This window comes from Camelus bactrianus, chromosome 3 (genome assembly GCF_048773025.1).
Source record: "Camelus bactrianus isolate YW-2024 breed Bactrian camel chromosome 3, ASM4877302v1, whole genome shotgun sequence".
Taxonomy (NCBI): Eukaryota; Metazoa; Chordata; class Mammalia; order Artiodactyla; family Camelidae; genus Camelus; species Camelus bactrianus.
Window position 1 is genome coordinate 160,241,589 of NC_133541.1, and position 13,535 is coordinate 160,255,123.

The window sequence follows — 13,535 nt, forward strand, 5'->3', positions numbered from 1 at the left end:
TTCTTTTCAGTTGCAAAGTCCATTCCATACTTATATATGGAGAGGTACTAGTTCCAACTCTGTTTTACAGTGAAAACTGCAGGAACTTCAAACCGGCACTAAGAAACAGACTGAGAAAGCAGAGAAAAAGTGTCTCCTGCAACCCGTTCCCTTGGTGTTAGATGAACGAACTTCTCTCCCCTTGCTCAGTTCTGAGAGATAATAGTGTGTGAAAGCCGTCCTTCACCTAGCTTGTTGGGAACACAATGTTTCTTTTCAGTTGCAAACACCATTCCATACATATATAAGGGGACGTACTAGCTCCAATTCGGTTTTACAGTGAAAACTGCAGGAAATTCAAACCGGCACTAGGAATCAGACTGAGAAAGCAGAGAAAAAGTGTCTCCTGCAACCCGTTCCCTTGGTGCTAGATGAACGAACGTCTCTCCACTTGCTCAGTTCTTAGAGATAAGTGTGTGTGAAAGCCGTTCTTCACCTAGCTTGTTGGGAACACAAAGTTTCTTTTCAGTTTCAAACTCCATTCCATACATCTATATGGGGAGGTACTAGCTCCAACTCGGTTTTACAATGAAAACTGCAGGAACTTCAAACCGGCACTAGGGAACACACTGAGAAAGCAGAGAAAAAGTGTCTCCTGCAACCCGTTCCCTTGGTGCTAGATGAACGAACGTCTTTCCACTTGCTCAGTTCTGAGAGATAAGTGTGTGTGAAAGCCGTCCTTCACCTAGCTTGTTGGGAACACAAAGTTTCTTTTCAGTTGCAAACACCATTCCATACATATATATGGGGAGGTACAAGCTCCAACTCGGTTTTACAGTGAAAACTGCAGGAACTTCAAACCGGCACTAGGAAACAGACTGAGAAAGCAGAGAAAAAGTGTCTCCTCAACCCGTTCCCTTGGTGCTAGATGAACGAACGTCTCTCCACTTGCTCGGTTCTGAGAGATAAGTGTGTGTGAAAGCCGTCCTTCACCTAGCTTGTTGGGAACACAATGTTTCTTTTCAGTTGCAAACTCCATTCCATACATATATATGGGGAGGTACTAGCTCCAACACTGTTTTACACTGAAAACTGCAGGAACTTCAAACCGGCACTAGGAAACAGACTGAGAAAGCAGAGAAAAAGTGTCTCCTGCAACCCGTTCCCTTGGTGCTAGATGAGCGAACGTCTCTCCACTTGCTCAGTTCTGAGAGATAAGTGTGTGTGAAAGCCGTCCTTCACCTAGCTTGTTGGGAACACAATGATTCTTTTCAGTTGCAAACTCCATTCCATACATATATATGGGGAGGTACTAGCTCCAACTCGGTTTTACACTGAAAACTGCAGGAACTTCAAACCGGCACTAGGAAACAGACTGAGAAAGCAGAGAAAAAGTGTCTCCTGCAACCCGTTCCCTTGGTGCTAGATGAACGAACGTCTCTCCACTTTCTCAGTTCTGAGAGATAAGTGTGTGTGAAAGCCGTCCTTCACCTAGCTTGTTGGGAACACAAAGTTTCTTTTCAGTTGCAAACTCCATTCCATACTTATATATGGAGAGGTACTAGCTCCAACTCTGTTTTACAGTGAAAACTGCAGGAACTTCAAACCGGCACTAAGAAACAGACTGAGAAAGCAGAGAAAAAGTGTCTCCTGCAACCCGTTCCCTTGGTGCTAGATGAAGGAACGTCTCTCCACTGGCTCAGTTCTGAGAGATAAATGTGTGTGAAAGCCGTCCTTCACCTAGCTTGTTGGGAACACAAAGTTTCTTTTCAGTTGCAAACTCCATTCCATACATATATATGGGGAGGTACAAGCTCCAAATCGTTTTTACAGTGAAAACTGCAGGAACTTCAAACCGGCACTAGGAAACAGACTGAGAAATCAGAGAAAAAGTGTCTCCTGCAAACCGTTCCCTTGGTGCTAGATGAACGAACGTCTCTCCACTTGCTCAGTTCTGAGAGATAAGTGTGTGTGAAAGCCATCCTTCACCTAGCTTGTTGGGAACACAAAGTTTCTTTTCAGTTGCAAACTCCATTCCATACATATATATGGGGAGGTACAAGCTCCAAATCGTTTTTGCAGTGAAAACTGCAGGAACTTCAAACCGGCACTAGGAAACATACTGAGAAAGCAGAGAAAAAGTGTCTCCTGCAAACCGTTCTCTTGGTGCTAGATGAACGAACGTCTCTCCACTTGCTCAGTTCTGAGTGATAAGTGTGTGTGAAAGCCATCCTTCACCTAGCTTGTTGGGAAAACAAAGTTTCTTTTCAGTTGCAAACTCCATTCCATACATATATATGGGGAGGTACTAGCTCCAACTCGGTTTTACAGTGAAAACTTCAGGAACTTCAAACCGGCACTAAGAAACAGACTGAGAAAGCAGAGAAGAAGTGTCTCCTCCAAACCGTTCCCTTGGTGCTAGATGAACGAACGTCTCTCCACTTGCTCAGTTATGAGAGATAAGTGTGTGTGAAAGCCGTGCTTCACCTAGCTTGTTGGGAACACATAGATTCTTTTCAGTTGCAAACTCCATTCCATACAAATATATGGGGAGGTACAAGCTCCAAATCGGTTTTACAGTGAAAACTGCAGGAACTTCAAACCGGCACTAGGAAACAGACTGAGAAAGTAGAGAAAAAGTGTCTCCTCAACCCGTTCCCTTGGTGCTAGATGAACGAACGTCTCTCCACTTTCTCAGTTCTGAGAGATAAGTGTGTGTGAAAGCCTTCCTTCACCTAGCTTGTTGGGAACACAAAGTTTCTTTTCAGTTGCAAAGTCCATTCCATACTTATATATGGAGAGGTACTAGTTCCAACTCTGTTTTACAGTGAAAACTGCAGGAACTTCAAACCGGCACTAAGAAACAGACTGAGAAAGCAGAGAAAAAGTGTCTCCTGCAACCCGTTCCCTTGGTGCTAGATGAACGAACTTCTCTCCCCTTGCTCAGTTCTGAGAGATAATAGTGTGTGAAAGCCGTCCTTCACCTAGCTTGTTGGGAACACAATGTTTCTTTTCAGTTGCAAACACCATTCCATACATATATAAGGGGACGTACTAGCTCCAACTCGGTTTTACAGTGAAAACTGCAGGAAATTCAAACCGGCACTAGGAATCAGACTGAGAAAGCAGAGAAAAAGTGTCTCCTGCAACCCGTTCCCTTGGTGCTAGATGAACGAACGTCTCTCCACTTCCTCAGTTCTTAGAGATAAGTGTGTGTGAAAGCCGTTCTTCACCTAGCTTGTTGGGAACACAAAGTTTCTTTTCAGTTTCAAACTCCATTCCATACATCTATATGGGGAGGTACTAGCTCCAACTCGGTTTTACAATGAAAACTGCAGGAACTTCAAACCGGCACTAGGGAACAGACTGAGAAAGCAGAGAAAAAGTGTCTCCTGCAACCCGTTCCCTTGGTGCTAGATGAACGAACGTCTTTCCACTTGCTCAGTTCTGAGAGATAAGTGTGTGTGAAAGCCGTCCTTCACCTAGCTTGTTGGGAACACAAAGTTTCTTTTCAGTTGCAAACACCATTCCATACATATATATGGGGAGGTACAAGCTCCAACTCGGTTTTACAGTGAAAACTGCAGGAACTTCAAACCGGCACTAGGAAACAGACTGAGAAAGCAGAGAAAAAGTGTCTCCTCAACCCGTTCCCTTGGTGCTAGATGAACGAACGTCTCTCCACTTGCTCGGTTCTGAGAGATAAGTGTGTGTGAAAGCCGTCCTTCACCTAGCTTGTTGGGAACACAATGTTTCTTTTCAGTTGCAAACACCATTCCATACATATATAAGGGGACGTACTAGCTCCAACTCGGTTTTACAGTGAAAACTGCAGGAAATTCAAACCGGCACTAGGAATCAGACTGAGAAAGCAGAGAAAAAGTGTCTCCTGCAACCCGTTCCCTTGGTGCTAGATGAACGAACGTCTCTCCACTTGCTCAGTTCTGAGAGATAAGTGTGTGTGAAAGCCGTTCTTCACCTAGCTTGTTGGGAACACAAAGTTTCTTTTCAGTTTCAAACTCCATTCCATACATCTATATGGGGAGGTACTAGCTCCAACTCGGTTTTACAATGAAAACTGCAGGAACTTCAAACCGGCACTAGGGAACAGACTGAGAAAGCAGAGAAAAAGTGTCTCCTGCAACCCGTTCCCTTGGTGCTAGATGAACGAACGTCTTTCCACTTGCTCAGTTCTGAGAGATAAGTGTGTGTGAAAGCCGTCCTTCACCTAGCTTGTTGGGAACACAAAGTTTCTTTTCAGTTGCAAACACCATTCCATACATATATATGGGGAGGTACAAGCTCCAACTCGGTTTTACAGTGAAAACTGCAGGAACTTCAAACCGGCACTAGGAAACAGACTGAGAAAGCAGAGAAAAAGTGTCTCCTCAACCCGTTCCCTTGGTGCTAGATGAACGAACTTCTCTCCACTTGCTCGGTTCTGAGAGATAAGTGTGTGTGAAAGCCGTCCTTCACCTAGCTTGTTGGGAACACAATGATTCTTTTCAGTTGCAAACTCCATTCCATACATATATAAGGGGAGGTACTAGCTCCAACTCTGTTTTACACTGAAAACTGCAGGAACTTCAAACCGGCACTAGGAAACAGACTGAGAAAGCAGAGAAAAAGTGTCTCCTGCAACCCGTTACCTTGGTGCTAGATGAGCGAACGTCTCTCCACTTGCTCAGTTCTGAGAGATAAGTGTGTGTGAAAGCCGTCCTTCACCTAGCTTGTTGGGAACACAATGATTCTTTTCAGTTGCAAACTCCATTCCATACATATATATGGGGAGGTACTAGCTCCAACTCGGTTTTACACTGAAAACTGCAGGAACTTCAAACCGGCACTAGGAAACAGACTGAGAAAGCAGAGAAAAAGTGTCTCCTGCAACCCGTTCCCTTGGTGCTAGATGAACGAACGTCTCTCCACTTTCTCAGTTCTGAGAGATAAGTGTGTGTGAAAGCCGTCCTTCACCTAGCTTGTTGGGAACACAAAGTTTCTTTTCAGTTGCAAACTCCATTCCATACTTATATATGGAGAGGTACTAGCTCCAACTCTGTTTTACAGTGAAAACTGCAGGAACTTCAAACCGGCACTAAGAAACAGACTGAGGAAGCAGAGAAAAAGTGTCTCCTGCAACCCGTTCCCTTGGTACTAGATGAAGGAACGTCTCTCCACTGGCTCAGTTCTGAGAGATAAGTGTGTGTGAAAGCCGTCCTTCACCTAGCTTGTTGGGAACACAAAGTTTCTTTTCAGTTTCAAACTCCATTCCATACATCTATATGGGGAGGTACAAGCTCCAAATCGTTTTTACAGTGAAAACTGCAGGAACTTCAAACCGGCACTAGGAAACAGACTGAGAAAGCAGAGAAAAAGTGTCTCCTCAACCAGTTTCCTTGGTGCTAGATGAACGAACTTCTCTCCCCTTGCTCAGTTCTGAGAGATAAGAGTGTGTGAAAGCCGTCCTTCACCTAGCTTGTTGGGAACACAATGTTTCTTTTCAGTTGCAATCACCATTCCATACATATATAAGGGGACGTACTAGCTCCAACTCGGTTTTACAGTGAAAACCGCAGGAACTTCAAACCGGCACTAGGAAACAGACTGAGAAAGCAGAGAAATAGTGTCTCCTGCAACCCGTTCCCTTGGTGCTAGATGAACGAACGTCTCTCCACTTGCTCAGTTCTGAGAGATAAGTGTGTGTGAAAGCCGTCCTTCACCTAGCTTGTTGGGAACACAAAGTTTCTTTTCAGTTTCAAACTCCATTCCATACATCTATATGGGGAGGTACTAGCTCCAACTCGGTTTTACAATGAAAACTGCAGGAACTTCAAACCGGCACTAAGAAACAGACTGAGAAAGCAGAGAAAAAGTGTCTCCTGCAACCCGTTCCCTTGGTGCTAGATGAACGAACGTCTCTCCACTTGCTCAGTTATGAGAGATAAGTGTGTGTGAAAGCCGTCCTTCACCTAGCTTGTTGGGAACACAAAGTTTCTTTTCAGTTGCAAACTCCATTCCATACATATATATGGGGAGGAACAAGCTCCAAATCTTTTTTACAGTGAAAAGTGCAGGAACTTCAAACCGGCACTAGGAAACAGACTGAGAAAGCAGAGAAAAAGTGTCTCCTGCAACCCGTTCCCTTGGTGCTAGATGAACGAACGTCTCTCCACTTGCTCAGTTATGAGAGATAAGTGTGTGTGAAAGCCGTGCTTCACCTAGCTTGTTGGGAACACAATGATTCTTTTCAGTTGCAAACTCCATTCCATACATATATAAGGGGAGGTACTAGCTCCAACTCTGTTTTACACTGAAAACTGCAGGAACTTCAAACCGGCACTAGGAAACAGACTGAGAAAGCAGAGAAAAAGTGTCTCCTGCAACCCGTTACCTTGGTGCTAGATGAGCGAACGTCTCTCCACTTGCTCAGTTCTGAGAGATAAGTGTGTGTGAAAGCCGTCCTTCACCTAGCTTGTTGGGAACACAATGATTCTTTTCAGTTGCAAACTCCATTCCATACATATATATGGGGAGGTACTAGCTCCAACTCGGTTTTACACTGAAAACTGCAGGAACTTCAAACCGGCACTAGGAAACAGACTGAGAAAGCAGAGAAAAAGTGTCTCCTGCAACCCGTTCCCTTGGTGCTAGATGAACGAACGTCTCTCCACTTTCTCAGTTCTGAGAGATAAGTGTGTGTGAAAGCCGTCCTTCACCTAGCTTGTTGGGAACACAAAGTTTCTTTTAAGTTGCAATCTTCATTCCATACTTATATATGGAGAGGTACTAGCTCCAACTCTCTTTTACAGTGAAAACTGCAGGAACTTCAAACCGGCACTAAGAAACAGACTGAGAAAGCAGAGAAAAAGTGTCTCCTGCAACCCGTTCCCTTGGTGCTAAATGAAGGAACGTCTCTCCACATGCTCGGTTCTGAGAGATAAGTGTGTGTGAAAGCCGTCCTTCACCTAGCTTGTTGGGAACACAATGTTTCTTTTCAGTTGCAAACACCATTCCATACATATATAAGGGGACGTACTAGCTCCAACTCGGTTTTACAGTGAAAACTGCAGGAAATTCAAACCGGCACTAGGAATCAGACTGAGAAAGCAGAGAAAAAGTGTCTCCTGCAACCCGTTCCCTTGGTGCTAGATGAACGAACGTCTCTCCACTTGCTCAGTTCTGAGAGATAAGTGTGTGTGAAAGCCGTTCTTCACCTAGCTTGTTGGGAACACAAAGTTTCTTTTCAGTTTCAAACTCCATTCCATACATCTATATGGGGAGGTACTAGCTCCAACTCGGTTTTACAATGAAAACTGCAGGAACTTCAAACCGGCACTAGGGAACAGACTGAGAAAGCAGAGAAAAAGTGTCTCCTGCAACCCGTTCCCTTGGTGCTAGATGAACGAACGTCTTTCCACTTGCTCAGTTCTGAGAGATAAGTGTGTGTGAAAGCCGTCCTTCACCTAGCTTGTTGGGAACACAAAGTTTCTTTTCAGTTTCAAACACCATTCCATACATATATATGGGGAGGTACAAGCTCCAACTCGGTTTTACAGTGAAAACTGCAGGAACTTCAAACCGGCACTAGGAAACAGACTGAGAAATCAGAGAAAAAGTGCCTCCTCAACCCGTTCCCTTGGTGCTAGATGAACGAACTTCTCTCCACTTGCTCGGTTCTGAGAGATAAGTGTGTGTGAAAGCCGTCCTTCACCTAGCTTGTTGGGAACACAATGATTCTTTTCAGTTGCAAACTCCATTCCATACATATATAAGGGGAGGTACTAGCTCCAACTCTGTTTTACACTGAAAACTGCAGGAACTTCAAACCGGCACTAGGAAACAGACTGAGAAAGCAGAGAAAAAGTGTCTCCTGCAACCCGTTACCTTGGTGCTAGATGAGCGAACGTCTCTCCACTTGCTCAGTTCTGAGAGATAAGTGTGTGTGAAAGCCGTCCTTCACCTAGCTTGTTGGGAACACAATGATTCTTTTCAGTTGCAAACTCCATTCCATACATATATATGGGGAGGTACTAGCTCCAACTCGGTTTTACACTGAAAACTGCAGGAACTTCAAACCGGCACTAGGAAACAGACTGAGAAAGCAGAGAAAAAGTGTCTCCTGCAACCCGTTCCCTTGGTGCTAGATGAACGAACGTCTCTCCACTTTCTCAGTTCTGAGAGATAAGTGTGTGTGAAAGCCGTCCTTCACCTAGCTTGTTGGGAACACAAAGTTTCTTTTCAGTTGCAAACTCCATTCCATACTTATATATGGAGAGGTACTAGCTCCAACTCTGTTTTACAGTGAAAACTGCAGGAACTTCAAACCGGCACTAAGAAACAGACTGAGGAAGCAGAGAAAAAGTGTCTCCTGCAACCCGTTCCCTTGGTACTAGATGAAGGAACGTCTCTCCACTGGCTCAGTTCTGAGAGATAAGTGTGTGTGAAAGCCGTCCTTCACCTAGCTTGTTGGGAACACAAAGTTTCTTTTCAGTTTCAAACTCCATTCCATACATCTATATGGGGAGGTACAAGCTCCAAATCGTTTTTACAGTGAAAACTGCAGGAACTTCAAACCGGCACTAGGAAACAGACTGAGAAAGCAGAGAAAAAGTGTCTCCTCAACCAGTTTCCTTGGTGCTAGATGAACGAACTTCTCTCCCCTTGCTCAGTTCTGAGAGATAAGAGTGTGTGAAAGCCGTCCTTCACCTAGCTTGTTGGGAACACAATGTTTCTTTTCAGTTGCAATCACCATTCCATACATATATAAGGGGACGTACTAGCTCCAACTCTGTTTTACAGTGAAAACCGCAGGAACTTCAAACCGGCACTAGGAAACAGACTGAGAAAGCAGAGAAAAAGTGTCTCCTGCAACCCGTTCCCTTGGTGCTAGATGAACGAACGTCTCTCCACTTGCTCAGTTATGAGAGATAAGTGTGTGTGAAAGCCGTGCTTCACCTAGCTTGTTGGGAACACAATGATTCTTTTCAGTTGCAAACTCCATTCCATACATATATAAGGGGAGGTACTAGCTCCAACTCTGTTTTACACTGAAAACTGCAGGAACTTCAAACCGGCACTAGGAAACAGACTGAGAAAGCAGAGAAAAAGTGTCTCCTGCAACCCGTTACCTTGGTGCTAGATGAGCGAACGTCTCTCCACTTGCTCAGTTCTGAGAGATAAGTGTGTGTGAAAGCCGTCCTTCACCTAGCTTGTTGGGAACACAATGATTCTTTTCAGTTGCAAACTCCATTCCATACATATATATGGGGAGGTACTAGCTCCAACTCGGTTTTACACTGAAAACTGCAGGAACTTCAAACCGGCACTAGGAAACAGACTGAGAAAGCAGAGAAAAAGTGTCTCCTGCAACCCGTTCCCTTGGTGCTAGATGAACGAACGTCTCTCCACTTTCTCAGTTCTGAGAGATAAGTGTGTGTGAAAGCCGTCCTTCACCTAGCTTGTTGGGAACACAAAGTTTCTTTTAAGTTGCAATCTTCATTCCATACTTATATATGGAGAGGTACTAGCTCCAACTCTCTTTTACAGTGAAAACTGCAGGAACTTCAAACCGGCACTAAGAAACAGACTGAGAAAGCAGAGAAAAAGTGTCTCCTGCAACCCGTTCCCTTGGTGCTAGATGAAGGAACGTCTCTCCACTGGCTCAGTTCTGAGAGATAAATGTGTGTGAAAGCCGTCCTTCACCTAGCTTGTTGGGAACACAAAGTTTCTTTTCAGTTGCAAACTCCATTCCATACATATATATGGGGAGGTACAAGCTCCAAATCGTTTTTACAGTGAAAACTGCAGGAACTTCAAACCGGCACTAGGAAACAGACTGAGAAATCAGAGAAAAAGTGTCTCCTGCAAACCGTTCCCTTGGTGCTAGATGAACGAACGTCTCTCCACTTGCTCAGTTCTGAGAGATAAGTGTGTGTGAAAGCCATCCTTCACCTAGCTTGTTGGGAACACAAAGTTTCTTTTCAGTTGCAAACTCCATTCCATACATATATATGGGGAGGTACAAGCTCCAAATCGTTTTTGCAGTGAAAACTGCAGGAACTTCAAACCGGCACTAGGAAACATACTGAGAAAGCAGAGAAAAAGTGTCTCCTGCAAACCGTTCTCTTGGTGCTAGATGAACGAACGTCTCTCCACTTGCTCAGTTCTGAGTGATAAGTGTGTGTGAAAGCCATCCTTCACCTAGCTTGTTGGGAACACAAAGTTTCTTTTCAGTTGCAAACTCCATTCCATACATATATATGGGGAGGTACTAGCTCCAACTCGGTTTTACAGTGAAAACTTCAGGAACTTCAAACCGGCACTAAGAAACAGACTGAGAAAGCAGAGAAGAACTGTCTCCTCCAAACCGTTCCCTTGGTGCTAGATGAACGAACGTCTCTCCACTTGCTCAGTTCTGAGAGATAAGTGTGTGTGAAAGCCGCCCTTCACCTAGCTTGTTGGGAACACAAAGTTTCTTTTCAGTTGCAAACTCCATTCCATACATCTATATGGGGAGGTACTAGCTCCAAATCGTTTTTACAGTGAAAACTGCAGGAACTTCAAACCGGCACTAAGAAACAGACTGAGAAAGCAGAGAAAAAGTGTCTCCTGCAACCCGTTCCCTTGGTGCTAGATGAACGAACGTCTCTCCACTTGCTCAGTTATGAGAGATAAGTGTGTGTGAAAGCCGTCCTTCACCTAGCTTGTTGGGAACACAAAGTTTCTTTTCAGTTGCAAACTCCATTCCATACATATATATGGGGAGGAACAAGCTCCAAATCTTTTTTACAGTGAAAAGTGCAGGAACTTCAAACCGGCACTAGGAGACAGACTGAGAATGCAGAGAAAAAGTGTCTCCTGCAACCCGTTCCCTTGGTGCTAGATGAACGAACGTCTCTCCACTTGCTCAGTTATGAGAGATAAGTGTGTGTGAAAGCCGTGCTTCACCTAGCTTGTTGGGAACACATAGATTCTTTTCAGTTGCAAACTCCATTCCATACAAATATATGGGGAGGTACAAGCTCCAAATCGGTTTTACAGTGAAAACTGCAGGAACTTCAAACCGGCACTAGGAAACAGACTTAGAAAGTAGAGAAAAAGTGTCTCCTGCAACCCGTTCCCTTGGTGCTAGATGAACGAACGTCTCTCCACTTTCTCAGTTCTGAGAGATAAGTGTGTGTGAAAGCCTTCCTTCACCTAGCTTGTTGGGAACACAAAGTTTCTTTTCAGTTGCAAAGTCCATTCCATACTTATATATGGAGAGGTACTAGTTCCAACTCTGTTTTACAGTGAAAACTGCAGGAACTTCAAACCGTCACTAAGAAACAGACTGAGAAAGCAGAGAAAAAGTGTCTCCTGCAACCCGTTCCCTTGGTGCTAGATGAACGAACTTCTCTCCCCTTGCTCAGTTCTGAGAGATAATAGTGTGTGAAAGCCGTCCTTCACCTAGCTTGTTGGGAACACAATGTTTCTTTTCAGTTGCAAACACCATTCCATACATATATAAGGGGACGTACTAGCTCCAACTCGGTATTACAGTGAAAACTGCAGGAAATTCAAACCGGCACTAGGAAACAGACTGAGAAAGCAGAGAAAAAGTGTCTCCTGCAACCCGTTCCCTTGGTGCTAGATGAAGGAACGTCTCTCCACTGGCTCAGTTCTGAGAGATAAATGTGTGTGAAAGCCGTCCGTCACCTAGCTTGTTGGGAACACAAAGTTTCTTTTCAGTTTCAAACTCCATTCCATACATATATATGGGGAGGTACAAGCTCCAAATCGTTTTTACAGTGAAAACTGCAGGAACTTCAAACCGGCACTAGGAAACAGACTGAGAAATCAGAGAAAAAGTGTCTCCTGCAAACCGTTCCCTTGGTGCTAGATGAACGAACGTCTCTCCACTTGCTCAGTTCTGAGAGATAAGTGTGTGTGAAAGCCATCCTTCACCTAGCTTGTTGGGAACACAAAGTTTCTTTTCAGTTGCAAACTCCATTCCATACATATATATGGGGAGGTACAAGCTCCAAATCGTTTTTGCAGTGAAAACTGCAGGAACTTCAAACCGGCACTAGGAAACATACTGAGAAAGCAGAGAAAAAGTGTCTCCTGCAAACCGTTCTCTTGGTGCTAGATGAACGAACGTCTCTCCACTTGCTCAGTTCTGAGTGATAAGTGTGTGTGAAAGCCATCCTTCACCTAGCTTGTTGGGAACACAAAGTTTCTTTTCAGTTGCAAACTCCATTCCATACATATATATGGGGAGGTACTAGCTCCAACTCGGTTTTACAGTGAAAACTTCAGGAACTTCAAACCGGCACTAAGAAACAGACTGAGAAAGCAGAGAAGGACTGTCTCCTCCAAACCGTTCCCTTGGTGCTAGATGAACGAACGTCTCTCCACTTGCTCAGTTCTGAGAGATAAGTGTGTGTGAAAGCCGCCCTTCACCTAGCTTGTTGGGAACACAAAGTTTCTTTTCAGTTGCAAACTCCATTCCATACATCTATATGGGGAGGTACTAGCTCCAAATCGTTTTTACAGTGAAAACTGCAGGAACTTCAAACCGGCACTAAGAAACAGACTGAGAAAGCAGAGAAAAAGTGTCTCCTGCAACCCGTTCCCTTGGTGCTAGATGAACGAACGTCTCTCCACTTGCTCAGTTATGAGAGATAAGTGTGTGTGAAAGCCGTCCTTCACCTAGCTTGTTGGGAACACAAAGTTTCTTTTCAGTTGCAAACTCCATTCCATACATATATATGGGGAGGAACAAGCTCCAAATCTTTTTTACAGTGAAAAGTGCAGGAACTTCAAACCGGCACTAGGAAACAGACTGAGAAAGCAGAGAAAAAGTGTCTCCTGCAACCCGTTCCCTTGGTGCTAGATGAACGAACGTCTCTCCACTTGCTCAGTTATGAGAGATAAGTGTGTGTGAAAGCCGTGCTTCACCTAGCTTGTTGGGAACACATAGATTCTTTTCAGTTGCAAACTCCATTCCATACAAATATATGGGGAGGTACAAGCTCCAAATCGGTTTTACAGTGAAAACTGCAGGAACTTCAAACCGGCACTAGGAAACAGACTTAGAAAGTAGAGAAAAAGTGTCTCCTGCAACCCGTTCCCTTGGTGCTAGATGAACGAACGTCTCTCCACTTTCTCAGTTCTGAGAGATAAGTGTGTGTGAAAGCCTTCCTTCACCTAGCTTGTTGGGAACACAAAGTTTCTTTTCAGTTGCAAAGTCCATTCCATACTTATATATGGAGAGGTACTAGTTCCAACTCTGTTTTACAGTGAAAACTGCAGGAACTTCAAACCGTCACTAAGAAACAGACTGAGAAAGCAGAGAAAAAGTGTCTCCTGCAACCCGTTCCCTTGGTGCTAGATGAACGAACTTCTCTCCCCTTGCTCAGTTCTGAGAGATAATAGTGTGTGAAAGCCGTCCTTCACCTAGCTTGTTGGGAACACAATGTTTCTTTTCAGTTGCAAACTCCATTCCATACATATATATGGGGAGGTACAAGCTCCAAATCGTTTTTGCAGTGAAAACTGCAGGAACTTCAAACCGG